Here is a 14,413-nt window from a genome sequence, read left to right as displayed (position 1 = left end):
GTGGGTGGGAAGCAGGCTCCCTGCTGAACGGGGCTAGATCCCAGGACCCTGAGATCATGACCTGAGCTGAAGGCAGAGGCTTAACCGACTGAGCCACCCAGGGGGCCCCAGGCCCTTGTCCTTTGAACTCAGTGTGTAGTCCTTGAGTTCTCTGTGAGCACAGCATGGCAGGGACGGCATGGGAAGGGATGGGGAGGCCAGAGGAAAAGATCGAGATGATTAAGATAGATTTCCTGGAGTCACAGGAACGCAAGATGAGGTGGCACGTCCAGAAATGACTGGCACTAAGAAACAAATGACATGTGGCCTTGAAACATGGAAATCAGGGGAGGCTCCCAGGGAAGGTCACATTGGAACTGGGTGGTCCTTCCTTCCCTCTTTCCCTCCCCCCTGCCCCTTCTTCTCTCCCTCCCTCTCTCCCTCCCTTCTTTTCTCCCTCCCTCCTTCACCCCTCCCTTTCATCATTTAATCATAATTTATTCATCCATCATTCACCATTCAGCCCAGGCTAGGTGTTGAGGACACAGAGAAATAGCATGTGTCCCCCCCCTCCCCCCCCCCGCCAGCCTCCAGGGGCTCCCAGGCAAGTGGGGAAGACAAACCCACAGGCAGCCTCTTGCCGTGTGGTATGGTCCCCTTTACAGGCCGGTGGGATTGCGACCCTGGGGATGGTGAGGAGGACAGTCCAGGGAGCAGAGGCCGGGAGGCTGGACTAGTCAGAGTGTGTTCAAAGGTCCTGAGGAGGCTGAGGGGCCACAGGGGCACAGGAGCTGGAAAGGGAAGTCAGGCCCTCGAGCACCTGAGGCAGGACACCTCCTTGTCATCACACAGGAGTGGCTCCAGGGACCGGCAGGGTAAGGAGAGGAGGTGGGAGGAGGGTCCTGGAGATCAGGCTGCCCCACACCAGATGGCCTTCTCGGCAGCCTCGGAAGCCTCGGCCTTCTCTTCTGCAGAGCTAGGGAGCCGCCTCCCTCGGCAGTGGATGTGTCCGCATCTGTCCTCCTTTCCTCTGGAAACAACATCCGGGCTTTCTTGTGAGGCACGGCTTCCCCTCCGTGCTCCCTCTGGATGGTTCTGCCTCACCTCATCACGAGTCAGACCGGGTCACTCCTCTGCTCAAAATCCCCCTCCCTGGCAAGAGAAGGCCAGCTCCCCACAGCAAGCTTCAGGCCCTACAGGGTCTGGCCTGGGTTACTCTCCAGCTGCCCCTTTCCCACCCGCGGGCCCCAGTCACCAGCTCCAGTCACACTGGTCCTTGCGCGGCTCCTGGACCATGCCAGCCTGATCCCACCTCAGGGCCTTTGCTCATGCTGTTCCTCGGCCTGAGAGGCAGTCAGAGCACAGCGCACATACTCAGTTCATTCAGGTTTCTGCTCGATGTCCTCTCATTAGGGAGGGCTTCCTGACCCCTGCGTGACTTTCCGTCCACTTATCCTACTTGCTGCTTGCTCTGTAATGCTCTCTGCTATCTGACATGACCCACCTTCCCTTTCGCTTTGTGGTTTATTATTTCTCTCTGACGCCTCCACTGGAGTGCTGACTGGGGGGCCAGGGCCCTTCTGCTCAGCTGCACCCCCAGCGCCTGGCAGAGTCATCACACAAGGACCAGCGGGGGACCCTGGGGGAGGCGGTGAAAGACTCGACACCCTTCCCACCTTCAGATCCCAGCCTAGCCACTCACTAGTGTGTCACCTTGGACACGTCACTTAACCTCCCTGCACCCCATTTCCCTGGCCAGTGAAAAGGGATACAGTTGCCTCCGCCCTGCCGAGTTGCTGTAAAGACAGAATGAAATGAGACCGTACACGTGAAACCCTTGTAAGACACTTGACACGTGACGGTTGCTCGGTCCGGGTTTGCTGCGGTTATTACCCGCAGCTACTTGGAATAAGGCTCCAGCCTTGTCCTCCGGTGTGGGATCCAACAGCTCTGCACACACTGGATATGTGACATTGGGGGATTGACCCCTCTGAGCCCCCGGGTTCCTCGCCTGCCAGAGAAGGAAGCAGCAGCCGCCTCACCAGGCTCTTATCAGGATAGAAGGTTAAGAGGGAAGGCGGACAAGAAGCCCATGGCCTATGCTCAACACGTGGGAGGTACCCATCGTCAGCTGTGATGTCCGACCCAACAGGGAGTGCCCAAGCTTACAGACACCCGCAGTGGCTCGTTAGGGGCTCGCTCTGGGGTCTCAGCTGGCTGGAGCCATGGCCGGTCTTACACGTTCATTCAACAAACGCTCACTGAGTATCTGTATGGGCTGGACACTGTTCTGGGTGCTGGGGATGCAACAAAGAACAAGACATCTTATTACATGCATGTAATAAGATGAAGTATCAGAGGGATACTTGTGCCGGGGCCGGACATGGGTCCAAAGTATTGCAGGAAGAGGCTGGTCTGAGCTGTGGCATGCAGGGCAGGGGCCCAGGCCTTGGAGATGCACTGACTGGCTGACTGCTAAAATTGACACTGGGATTCTTAGCTGCATTACTAAAGGTAGCGCACCCAGAAGAAGGAGGTGAGAGTCTCCTTCTCCCCTATAAGGCTCATACACACCCTCCAACCCCCAGCAATAGGGAAGGTCTGGCTCATGAGTGGACCTCTATGTCTGTACCTGCTGCTACCCACTCTTGCATTTTCTGTAAATGCCACCTTTATTCTCTCTCGAGAACTCCCCAACACCCTCTTCCCCAACAAACACACACATACACATACTTTCGGTCCATGTGATCTGGGTGGAAATGACACCATTCCTCAGCTCTGGAGATAAACATGTGACCAAAGTTTGACCTGTCAGAGCACCGGATCCCACCTCCAGCCATTGGCTTAAGGGAGAGAACATTACCCATGCCAAGCCAATGAGACTCAATTCTGGGACTTTGCCTAGAATTCTGGGATTGCTAAACTGATAAAATGTAAAACTTTGGTTGCTGAAGGCCTCTAAGGGAAAAGGCCTGCCTGAAAATGAGGCCAAGACAGAGAATAGCCTTATGGAAAGCTGTAGAAGGAGAATAAGAGAGCATGATCCCTGATATTGTTTGAACTTCTGGATGCAGCCATGCCTGAAGCCATAACCCCCTGGAATTTTTCAGTTATATGAGCCCATAATGAAGCCAGTTTGAGAGAGAGTTCCATGATATGAAACTACATGAGTCTTTACCAATACAGTTCAGCCCCAGAAAACCCGTTTGGAGAACTGTTGGTCTACCAGATCACAACCAGAAAAAGGCAAAGACAGTGTGTGTGTGTGTTGTGAGGGGTTGGGTTCTTCTTAAAACCATGTCATTTGAGAAACAGTTGAAGGTGCTGTAACCTGGTGGCAAAGTACCTGGGTTTTGGCATCAGCGCAGGTCTTCTACTCAGCTCATATTCCTTAGGTAACCTTAAGCAAGCCCCTTCACATCTCTAAGGCTCAGTTCCACCTCTTTAAAATGGGCACAATAACAGTGTCTACATCAAAGAGGCAGACATAAGATAACATAAGTAATGTGTTTGGCTCAGCATCTGGAGAGTAGCTGATAGAAGAGCTGACTTAGAGGCCTGGAGGGGCTCAGAGTGGATGAGGGATTGGCATAGTGCTGGACTGGGGCAGGAAGTTGTGGGGGTGGCTAGAGGGAAGAATGGGGCTGATGAGTAAAGTATAGAGGCAGACTTTAGTTCAGCATGATGAAGAACTTCCTCCTAGTCAAAGGTAGCTAAAAATGGCATGGACTGCCCTGATAGGTAATGAGCTCCCTGTCACTAGAGGTATTCAACCACTTGGAAATACTATAGAAGGGATTCAAGCATTGGGCAAAGGGTTCCTGAGTTCTATGAGGGGTGAGGAGGAGTCATGAACCAGACTTCAGTTTTTAGCCAAACTGCTTTCCAAAGGAATGTTTAAATTCTGGTTCCAGCTCCAACCCCCTTCAAAGGAATCCCTAGGCTTCATCACGCTAGTGTGCTTTTCCTTCAGATCTACAGTTCCAAATTCAGGCCAATTCAGTTCCTTGGATCTGCCTCAAGGCAGGGAGCAAACAAATATGTAGGAACCATTGTCAGGTCGTAGAAAGGAGGGACACCTGGCCTCCTGGCAAACTCTCAGCATCTGTCTCAGGGATAGTCACCTGAGCCAAGCCAATGAATGTCAATCCCAGAACTTTTGCAGGAATTATTAAAAAGGAAGCCTTCCCTTTCTGTGGTTGGCTAAACTTAACAATGTTAGAACTTCTGGCATCTTTCTTTGCACCTCCTGAGGAGAGCTTGCTCACAAATGAAGCCAACACAGAGGAAGGCAGAATAGAGAGAGTGAGTGAGAGATTTTTAAGGAACTGGCTCACTTTAATGTAAAGGCTGGTAAGTCCCAGATCTGCCAGTCTCAGACCAGCAGCCTGAGACCCAAGGGTGAGCTGATGTTGCAGCTCCAAGTCCAAAGGCAGACCGCTGGCAGAATTCTCTCTTCCCCAGGGAAGTCAGTCTTTTTTCTCTTAAGGCCTTCAACTGATTAGATGAGGCCCACCACATTATGGAGAGTGACCCACTTTACTCAAAGGCTACTCATTTAGATATAAGTGTTATCTAAAAACTAACTCTCCAGCAACATCTTGACTAGTGTTTGGCCAAATATCTGGTCCTATGGCCTAGCCAAGTTGGCACATAGTATTAACCAAGTTGGCACATAGTATTAACCATCACTTGAAATGACCAAGAGTCCTGACTGGAGGCACGGGGGACCAGATGACTTTTCTGTGCTTCTCTTTATCTCAGGCACTCCACCTGGAGCAGAGGCAGTGAATGGAATGTCTTGGAAAAAGCACTGGATTAAAGAACCAGACCTGAACACAAATTTCTTCTGTTCTAAGAAAAAAAAATAATGAAAAAGAAGAGCAGGTTGAAATCAAAGTCAGTGTGGAAACAGCAAACCACTCATGTCTGCTTCCTCCAACACCCCATTGGGTGTTCTACCTGGAAGCACAAAGCCCAGAGTAGGAACCTCCAGATTCTGACCTTGGGAACCGCCCAGAGTAATCCCAACTCTGACACTTGTTGTCTGTGTGACTACAGATTATTCCTTAGCCTTTCTGAGCCCTGTTTCCTGACATGGAAAGTGAAAATGCCGCATTCTCATGCAACTATTAAGGAGGCAAGGATGTGAAATTTAAGGCCTGTATATAGTAAGTGCTTAATGTATGCAAGCCAAATCTGAGCAAAGTAGAAAAGCCACTGAACGGATTTACTGACCTATGCCACACAGCACTCTGTGCCAGGCACTAAGGAGACACCCGGAAATGGAAGCTGACATCTCAGCAATGGAAAGCACAGAAGAGTAGAAGAATGAGACTGGCAGCTGGGGACTTCCTGGAAGAGGGGTGCTGAAGCAGGGCCATGCACCATGAGCTTGAGGTTGAAAGACACAGAACCTATTTTGTCCGGGCCAGGACAACATGTGTGATGAGAAACAGCATGAGGGTTGCCTGGAAGGCCTCCCTCCACCTCCAGGCTGAGGAGTGCAGAGGTGATACTACCAGTCCCAGGGAGCTACGGGAGGCTATAGACCAGGAGAGGACCAGGCATTTTGCATCCAGTGGGCCAGAGGATGCCACCCCAGCCCTGGTTCCAAAAGTGAGTGGCTTCTGCCCACGCCCTCCCCAGGCTTCCCAGAGGCCCAGCTGAGCAGTGAGAACCACGGAGGGAAGCAGACAGCACGCGGGGCCGTCTGACACCTCGACCACATACAAGACAAGAAGCTTATCTGATGTGCCTTCATGTGCAGTGCTGACAGAGCGGGTGAGGGAAGTGTCTTGATTTCTCTCTTGCTTCTGATGGCTCTGCCTTGGAAATACTGCTCTAGCCTCATTGGTGGGCAGGGGTGGGTATCAGGCTGTCATCATTCCCCCCAAAGTGGCAGGTCCGGGAAGGACATGGGGCCGTGTCCACTCACACGGAGTGGAGTAGCTGGCTCTGAGATGCTGAAAAGATCTTTCTCTCTCCTCTGCACCCCATGGCCCGAAATCCCACCATCTCAGTTCCCCCCCTTTGGCCGGTTTCGTCCACTCACCAGAATGTGGGGTGGAATGCCATGGGTTAGGGTTGGAGGCATGGGGCTGTGGGGAGGGGGAGGCTGGGAAGATTATTCTGTGATCCAGGCCTCCAAGGGGTCATTCCTACTACTGACGGGGAATAGATTCTGCTGGGGAGAGAATGAGAAAGCATAGGGATTTGGAAGGATGGGGTCAGGAAGAAGTGGGCAGGATATGGCAAAGACTGCAGCCCTGGGACTTTTGCAGCCAATCTCTGCCTTCTTTGGCCCAGAGTTCCTCTGCGGGTCATTGAGCTTCCCAAGCTTCCAACCCTCTTCCTACCACTCCAAACTTTGCCACAGAGCCCCCTGGGTCTCCCAGGCCATGGTTCACCAGTTCTCTGAAGATTCAAGATCTTCAGGGACTTTCTTTCCCCACCTGCTCTGAATCTGGGTATCCCAAGAAGACACCTCCTCCCTGCAGCCCTCCAGGAGAGCCTGCCCCTCTATCTACTCCCACTATCAAGACTGCTTCCAGGTGCTGCCCCAGACAGTTCCCCTCTTGTCTCCTGTTGAACTCTCTGCTCCTCTAAGTCATCCTCCTTCTTGTCCCCCCTCCCCAGTCTCCTGGTCACACCTTCCAGCCTTCCAGCCCTTGGGTCCCAGAGGGCCATTTTCCTCTCTGCTCCAAGCCTGAAAGGATGAATGAATCCATGAGGGGATGACTGAATATGTGAATGTGGCTGGCTTTTGCTGGCTTCTGCTGCCTCTCCTGCCTTACCACAACCCTACTCACCTGAAGTCATAGCTGATGTGACCCAGCATCCCGGCCCCCAAATCCAATGGTCACATCTCAGATTCTCTCCCTTCAGCATTTACCAGCATTGATGACACCTCCCTTCCAAACCTCCCCTGGACCCCCTCTGTATTCCCTTTCTTTCTTTCTTTTTTTTTTTTTTTTTTAAGAATTTATTTATTTGACAGAGAGTGAGAGAAGGAGAGAGAGAGCACAAGTTGGGGGAGCAGCAGAGGGGGAGGGGTAAGCAGGCTCCCTGCTGAGCAGGGAGCCCGATGCGGGACTCGATCCCAGGATCCCGAGATCATGACCTGAGCCGAAGGCAGAGGCTTAACCCACTGAGCCACCCAGGTGCCCCTGTATTCCCTTTCTGATTCCCAGTCACCTTTCTGATCTCCCCTTCCTCCCTGTCCCTCAGCACCCAGCTTCCTGCCCTCGGTCTAGATCTCTTCACACCTAACATTTCTGTGGCCATGTGCAGGCGGGTGATGACCAAAGTCCTCAGTCTTCTCTTGCTGGCTCCAGAGCTACGCATCTACCTGTCTGCTGGGCCCTTCCAGCAGGAGGCTTGCTCAGACGTGGCAGGACCAACCCGGACCCTCACAAGGATGGACTCCACAGGCTCCGCCTGGTGCCCCTACCATCATTCACCCAGGCTCCCCGCCACAGACTCAGAGGCATTCTCCATTCATTCAACCCAGCTTCCTAAATGCCAATTGACTCTATCTCCCACCCCGCACTCCTGCATAGCCATCATCCTGTTTCTGGACTGGGTGCCCCCTATTGGACATCCCCCTGCCTCCAGGTGCCCCCTCACCTCTCCCTCCCCCACCCAAACCCCTCCTCCCACCCAAGCCTCCCTTCCCTTGCTCAATACCCTTCAGGGCTCCCCATTGCTAGCCCAAGGCTAATCGCAAAGCGCGCCAGCCATGTCTTCAGAATAGACTTTTGCCCGGGCGCCGGGGTGGCTCAGTCAGTTAAGCAGCTGCCTTCGGCTCAGGTCGTCATCTTGGGGTCCTTGGATGGAACCCCACAGCAGGCTCCCTACTCAGAGGGGTGTCTGCTCCTCCCTCTCCCTCTGCCCCTCCCCACCGCTTGTACTGGCTCTCTCTAAAATAAAATAAAATAAAATAAAATAAAATAAAATAAAATAAAATAAAACATTAAAAAATGAATGGACCCTTGCTGCGGTGAAGATCTCCTTCCATGACCCAGGCCCAGAGAGGATTGCCAGATAAAATACAAGACGCCCAGTCAAATTTGAATTTCAGATAAACAACGAATCATGTTTTAGTACATCCCATGCAATATTTTGAACCCTGTATTTTTATTTGCCAGATCTGACAACCACAGGCTCGGAGCCAGCGCAAGCTGTCGACCTCCCCCGCCTACCAATGGTCTTGACTCAGGGCTGCCTAGATTGACCCTCGGTGTACCAGAGCCAGCCTACTACAGGGGGAGGGCAGGGAGACGGGAGCCTTCTAAAGGCACAATCTCATCCTGGCCACTGCCTCAGCCCAGAGCCCATTTCCCTGTGCCCATGTGCCTTTGGCAGGCCCCCTCCGCTCCCCACCTGCTACCACTCTCCACCCCTGCTTCCACATGTCATCTCCCTGACCACCTACCTAAACCAGCCCCGCACTCACTCTCTGTTCCTTTTCCTGCGCTGGTCTCCCAGAAGTGGGACCCCGCTTGGCCCAGAGCTCACTTACCTTTGCTGCTATTGACCAATGGGGACCCAGCTCACCATTCACGGTGAATCTCAGAACTAAGGTTTGTGCCTGGTACATCATAGGTCTATGGGACACATGGAAGAAAGCAGATCATCCTTCCATCTGGCTCACTGCCCCCAGGAGCCACACGGGAGGTGGCAGGACACGCCTCCCAGGCTCCCTGAAACAAAGGGACAAAAAAGTGACACTTGCCAGACAATTGGAAGCACGGGATGGGTGGGGCCACAGGGGTCTTTGGAGAGTTGTCACTCAAGGATACCTGTATGCTGGGCTACAAATTTGGGAATCCGTGTTTTCACAAACCCCAGATGCACGTGGGTCACAGACATCCGCCCCCATGTATGATGGAGACCGTTACCGCGATGGTGTCTCCAGCACCTTGAGACCACATTTCTGGGGCGGTCATCCCCCAATTCAGGCCCAAATGGTTTGCTCCTCACAGGATAGCTCCTGTCTGTGAGTGGGGCCATCCTCCCAGGATCCCTCGGGAATTTTATGAGAACTAGAGACCCTCTCCGTGGAAAATTCACATTTTCCATGACTTTGTTTGTGGTTTTCAGGAACCCCCCCAAAGCTTCTGTACTCAGGGAAAGAATGCCCTTTGTAGGACAGGATCTATCCACGTGGGAGAAAACTGATGAACATTTAGGCAGGGTGATGACATTTGGGGACAGAAAGGAGAGAGGAAAAGACACTGACTCAAGAGAAAGCTGTGTCCCCAAATTCTGACAGTGTTTAATTCTGGGTACTAGGACGAGGGCAATTACACATTATTTTCTCTGGTCTTTCCAACGGCTCAGCGTTGAACTCTGAAGACTTCTGTAGTCAGGGAGGAGAGAGGAGCATAACTAGGCCTGAGCGGGGAGTCAGCTTCGCTGTGGCCCCGGTCCTTGGGGCCATTGACCTGCCCGATCTGAGCCTCTGTGATTCCACCCATTAAGTGGGGATGGATGGTGACACCTCGGTCAGCAGAGGAGGGTGACAGAGGAGGGAGGATAACACGGGGAAGGTACACGTAGAGGGGAGCCCAACACCCCACCTGCCAGCGCTCCCCGCCTGCCCCAGGCTTCGGAAGAGGCAGCTTCAATGGTCTGTGATCTGCTCCCTTGAAAAGGAGAAATCAGGGGTGCCTGGGTGGCTCAGTGGGTTAAGCCTCTGCCTTCAGCTCAGGTCATGATCTCAGGGTCCTGGGATCAAGCCCTGCATCAGGCTCTCTGCTCAGTGGGGAGCCTGCTTCCTCCTCTCTCTCTGCCTGCCTCTCTGTCTACTTGTGATCTCTCTCTCTCTCTCTCTCTCTGTGTGTCAAATAAATAAATAAAATCTAAAAAAAAAAAAAAAGAGAGAGAAATCAGATGTCTTTGCATGAGGGGCAGGGGTCGAGTGGGAGCTGGAAGCTGGGAATGGAAGTGGAGGGAACTTCTCTTCAGCCCCCTCAAGAAACCTGGAGGGTACCTTCCACTCTGGGGACAGGACCCTTTGCTGAGGGACTTTGGTGCGGGGACCCTGCAAGGACTCCAAGGGAGCCCTCCTCCCCTGGGGAGGCCTGAGGGGTACCGCTGAGCCTATGGGCCTGGTCCCTGGGGCAGGCGGGACCTGCTGAAACAAACGGTCTGCCAGTTAGCCACCCCAATCCGATCCCCTGCTGCCTTCCCAACCCTCAGCTGATAATAAAAGTTCAGAGAGGTAAAGGCACTGGCCCAAGAGGCACAGCCAGCCTGCGGCAGAGCTGTTGGTTAAATCTGGCACCATCAGCTGCCACAGGGCCTTCTGACCCTGGCAGCACGGGCAGCATTTCCAGGGCCCAGGCTTTTTCCATCCACTGCTTCATCTGAATCCACGCTACCCTGTGAGGTGGACGCCATCATCCCCGTTTCACAGTTGCGGGAGTTGGGCCACACGTGGGAGGGCGCACACACACACACACACACACACACACACACATACACAGCTTAAGGAGGTGACAGACTGGGGATTGAACCTGGGTGCACAAGGCCATGCCTTTCTTCTGGTGAATTCACCTCAGTTCGGCTCAGTGAGTCTGTGTGGAGCAGCCGCGGTGCGGTGAGCCCTGTGCTGGGCCTTCTGAAAGGGAGGTCCCTGCTGTTGGGCCCTGGGCAGAACACCGAGTAGCCCGTCCAGGATTCCAGCCAGCAAGGGGTCTCAGATGCGTGTCAGCTTTCTGGGGCCACTGAAACGACCACAAACTGGGGGGCTTAAAACAGAAATGTATTCCCTGATGGTTCTGGAGGCCAGAAGTCCAAGACGAGTGCAGGCAGGGCCATGCACCTCCAGAAGCTCTAGAGAGGCCTTCCATGCCTCGTCCAAGGCAGCCAACAACGTTCCTTGACTTGGGCCCACATCCATCCAACCTCTGCTCCTTCTTTTCTGGGTTACCTGCCCTTGCCTCATTCTTCAAAGGACACATACGACAGCAGTTAGGGCCACCTGGATGATTCCAGAGAATTGCCTGATCTCAAAATCCTTAATTTCAATCCCATCTGTTTAATAATCACCCTTCTGCTCTAGAAGGTTCCGGAGATTAGGATGTGGACATATGTTTTGAGGAGTCACCGATCAACCCACAAGAGCCAGGTTGGCCTGGGTGGGTAGCTGGGAGGGTGCCCGTTTCTCCAAAGTGGCAGGCCCTCCAGGGAAGCCCCCGTGAGTGGTACCAGGGATGAGGACAGATTCAGAGGAGACAGGCTCATCTCTAGGGTGGTTGGGACCAGAACCCCAGGGCTAACCTTAACAGGAAGCCACCCACAGAGGCTGGTGAAGGGAGTGGAGGTGGGGAATCACCATGCCAGCCTGTCCTCAGCGACAGGGGCTGAAGATTTCATGCATCCCTGACCCGGCCCCCCCACCCCCCCATGAACTAGTTTTTTAGAGAAAACTATACAAATGCAACTCTGATCACGTCACACCCTCACTCCAAGACTTGTCAACACTGTCCTCACCTGGGATTGCTTTCAAACCCTCCTCCCACTGAGACAACCTCTGCCTGCCTACTCAGCCTCTCTTCTCTTCCCGGCCAGCCAGTACCTTCCATCACCTCCTGAACCAAGTCAACCTCTTGCCCTCCTCTGTTCTTGGCCCCTGCAGTGCCTCCAGCAGGCCTACCCACCCAGAACTTGCCCCCCGACATGTGGGCCCACCCCCGCAAGTACAGCTGTCACTGACCCCATGAAGTTTTTATAACTAAAATGAAATCATGCTCTGTGAAGTTTCTTGTTGCTCCATCAGACTCTAAGTCCTGTGAGGCGTGAGATCAGACCTGTTGTGTTCACTGTTATATCCCCAGCCCCAAGCTTCCAGTGTAACACACAGTAGGTGCACAAGATGTAGGTATTGAGTAAATGAAATGAATTTTTGGCCCAAGTATCAAGCTCCCTCTTCTTCAGTGTTTCAGCAAAGCGGAGACATTCATTCACTCATGCATTCATTCAACAAACATTGGTGGATGCCTGTGCTGGGAGCCGGGGACGCACTTCCTGTCTTCCAAAACTCTCACCGGTGGAGGGGGCCGGACACACGGAACAGACACAGCTAGAAGTATGGATAGGACAAGGAGCCCGGATAAGGAGCAACTTCTCCAAGGACAAGGAGCTGCGGCAGGGAGGAGGCAGGCCTCCCAGGGGAGGTTACGGCAGGGGTGAAGTCACCGAGATGGGAAGCAGCAGGAGCACTAGAAACATCTTGCGAGGTCTGGAAGGCAGGGGCGGGAGGAACACGTGCAGGGAATCCTGGGGCTGCCTGTCCATAGTGGGAAGTCAGTAAAAGCTCAGATAGGATATGGACAGGTGTCCCACTTATCTGGCTGGCAGGTGGAGGGCCCAGAGGTGGTATGAGGATTCTTTCAAGGGTAAAGTCACCAGTAAACGCAGAGTGGAGAGTGAGCGAGGATCCAGGGTGGGGACAGCGTGGATGGCAGTGCCATTCACAGAAGGGGGGATGGCATCTGATGAAGTCACTTTGGGAGCTGTGATGTTTGCATTGTCCGTGGGAACTCTGGGCGGAGACTCTGGTAGGTAGGTGGCCACTTCCACAGGTATTGCTTCTACTCCATCCCTCCCTCAGAGCTGCTCTTCACCTCTCTCTACCTCCTCTGCACACCTGGGGGCTGACGCCAATGGCCTGCCTCATCTGGGCTCTGTGCCCTCTGGCTTCTGAGTCTCTGCCCTCTGGCTTCCCAGCCCAAGGGTGGGGATGGGGGCTCAGCCAGTGGGAGGCACTGGCAGGAGGCATTCCTTCGCCCTATATCTGCATTCCTTCCCTGAGTCATCCCCTCTACTAGGGATGTTGAGTTCCTGGTCCCTTTGGGCTGGGAGATAGCTTCCCACAGCTGCTGGCATCAAGGAGGGTATCAGCATCCCAGGCCGGCTCCCTTAACCCCACCCACATGTCCCTAAAATGTTGCTTCGCTGAGGCCCCCCGGTTAGACCTTTGAGGATACCATCCATTTCCTGCAGGATCCTGACCAATGCGCTCTTAGAAGGCATCAGTTTCTGGGTTCTTTATTTTGACTCATTGGCCAGTTGTGCAGTATGTCTCTGACTTCATGACCATGACATCCCAGATCCTGGTGTTTGGCAGAACGACCTTACCCTTCTTGCTTCTCTTTACAGAGTCATTTTGGCTCTTCTTGGCCATTTATTTTTTTTTCTTTTTTTTTTTTTTAGATTTTTTATTTATCTATTTGACAGAGATCACAAGTAGGCAGAGAGGCAGGCAGAGAGAGAGGAGGAAGCAGGCTCCCCGCCGAGCAGAGAGCCCGATGCGGGGCTCGATCCCAGAACCCTGGGATCATGACCCGAGCCAAAGGCAGAGGCTCAACCCACTGAGCCACCCAGGCGCCCCCCATTTATTTTTCTACACGAGCTCTAGAAACCGTTTTTCAAGTTCTGTAAAAAAAAAAAAAAATCTTGTAGGGGTTTGGATTGGGTTTGTTAATATAATTTATAAGTTAATTTGGGGAGTATTTGCAGCTTTAAAAAAAATTGAGGCTCCCCAAACACAAACAAGATATTCCAAACAAAATCTTCCCCACAACTTAGAAAACAGAAGGGAGTGGATAAAAAGCATGCATTTACCTCTGCTTCCTATCTATAGAGTGTCGATGTTAGTTGGTTGGTGGTGTGTGTTTTTTTGGTTTTGAAGGTTTTTTAGTCCTGAGCCTACAAGGTCAAAGAGAACAGGAAAAAAGAGAACAACAGCGTGTAGGAATCTGGAAATCATTTGTGTAAGAAGTCACTGACTCGGCAGACCCAAGAGACATGAATTCCCCACAGACAGAGCTGTGGGGAAAGCCAGGGAGCCGCTCAGCTTCCTACATGGCAAAACAGCAAAGAACCAGGGACTGAGCACAAAACATGTGTAAGGAAGGGACTGAGAACAGCAGGACTATTTGAAAATCTGTAGGAAGTAGTTAGACCCTCAGATCCTCTCCCTCACCCCACTGGAATAGTTGAGGCTTATTTTTTGGAGAGAGGAAAAAAACAGAGGGTCTCTGGATAGGAGGGGACCGGCCACATAAAAGGCAGAAGCTACCACACCAAAAATGAAGGATCAAGTGAAAATAATATACATGCATTCAAGACCCTTTTGCCCCAGAACACTGGCAGTCACTTCAATATCCTCTAAGAAGAGTCTACTCCAGGGAATCCCAGTTTGGGACTAAGGGGAAGGATCCAAAAATACAAAACAAGGAAATGACTGATCTAGATTCCTTCTATATGAAATCCAGAATCGGGCAGTCCCACACAATTATACAGAGCTTCTTATTAGAGTTCCCCCACTACTAAATAAATCATACAGAGAAGGATCATCAGCCATATGATGAAAACCTCTACTAGGAAAGACAAGGCAAAATAAAATGAAAAAAAAAAAAAG

The sequence above is a fragment of the Mustela nivalis genome (assembly GCF_964662115.1).
Source record: "Mustela nivalis genome assembly, chromosome: 10".
Classification (NCBI taxonomy): domain Eukaryota; kingdom Metazoa; phylum Chordata; class Mammalia; order Carnivora; family Mustelidae; genus Mustela; species Mustela nivalis.
Note: the sequence above shows the minus strand (reverse complement) of the source record.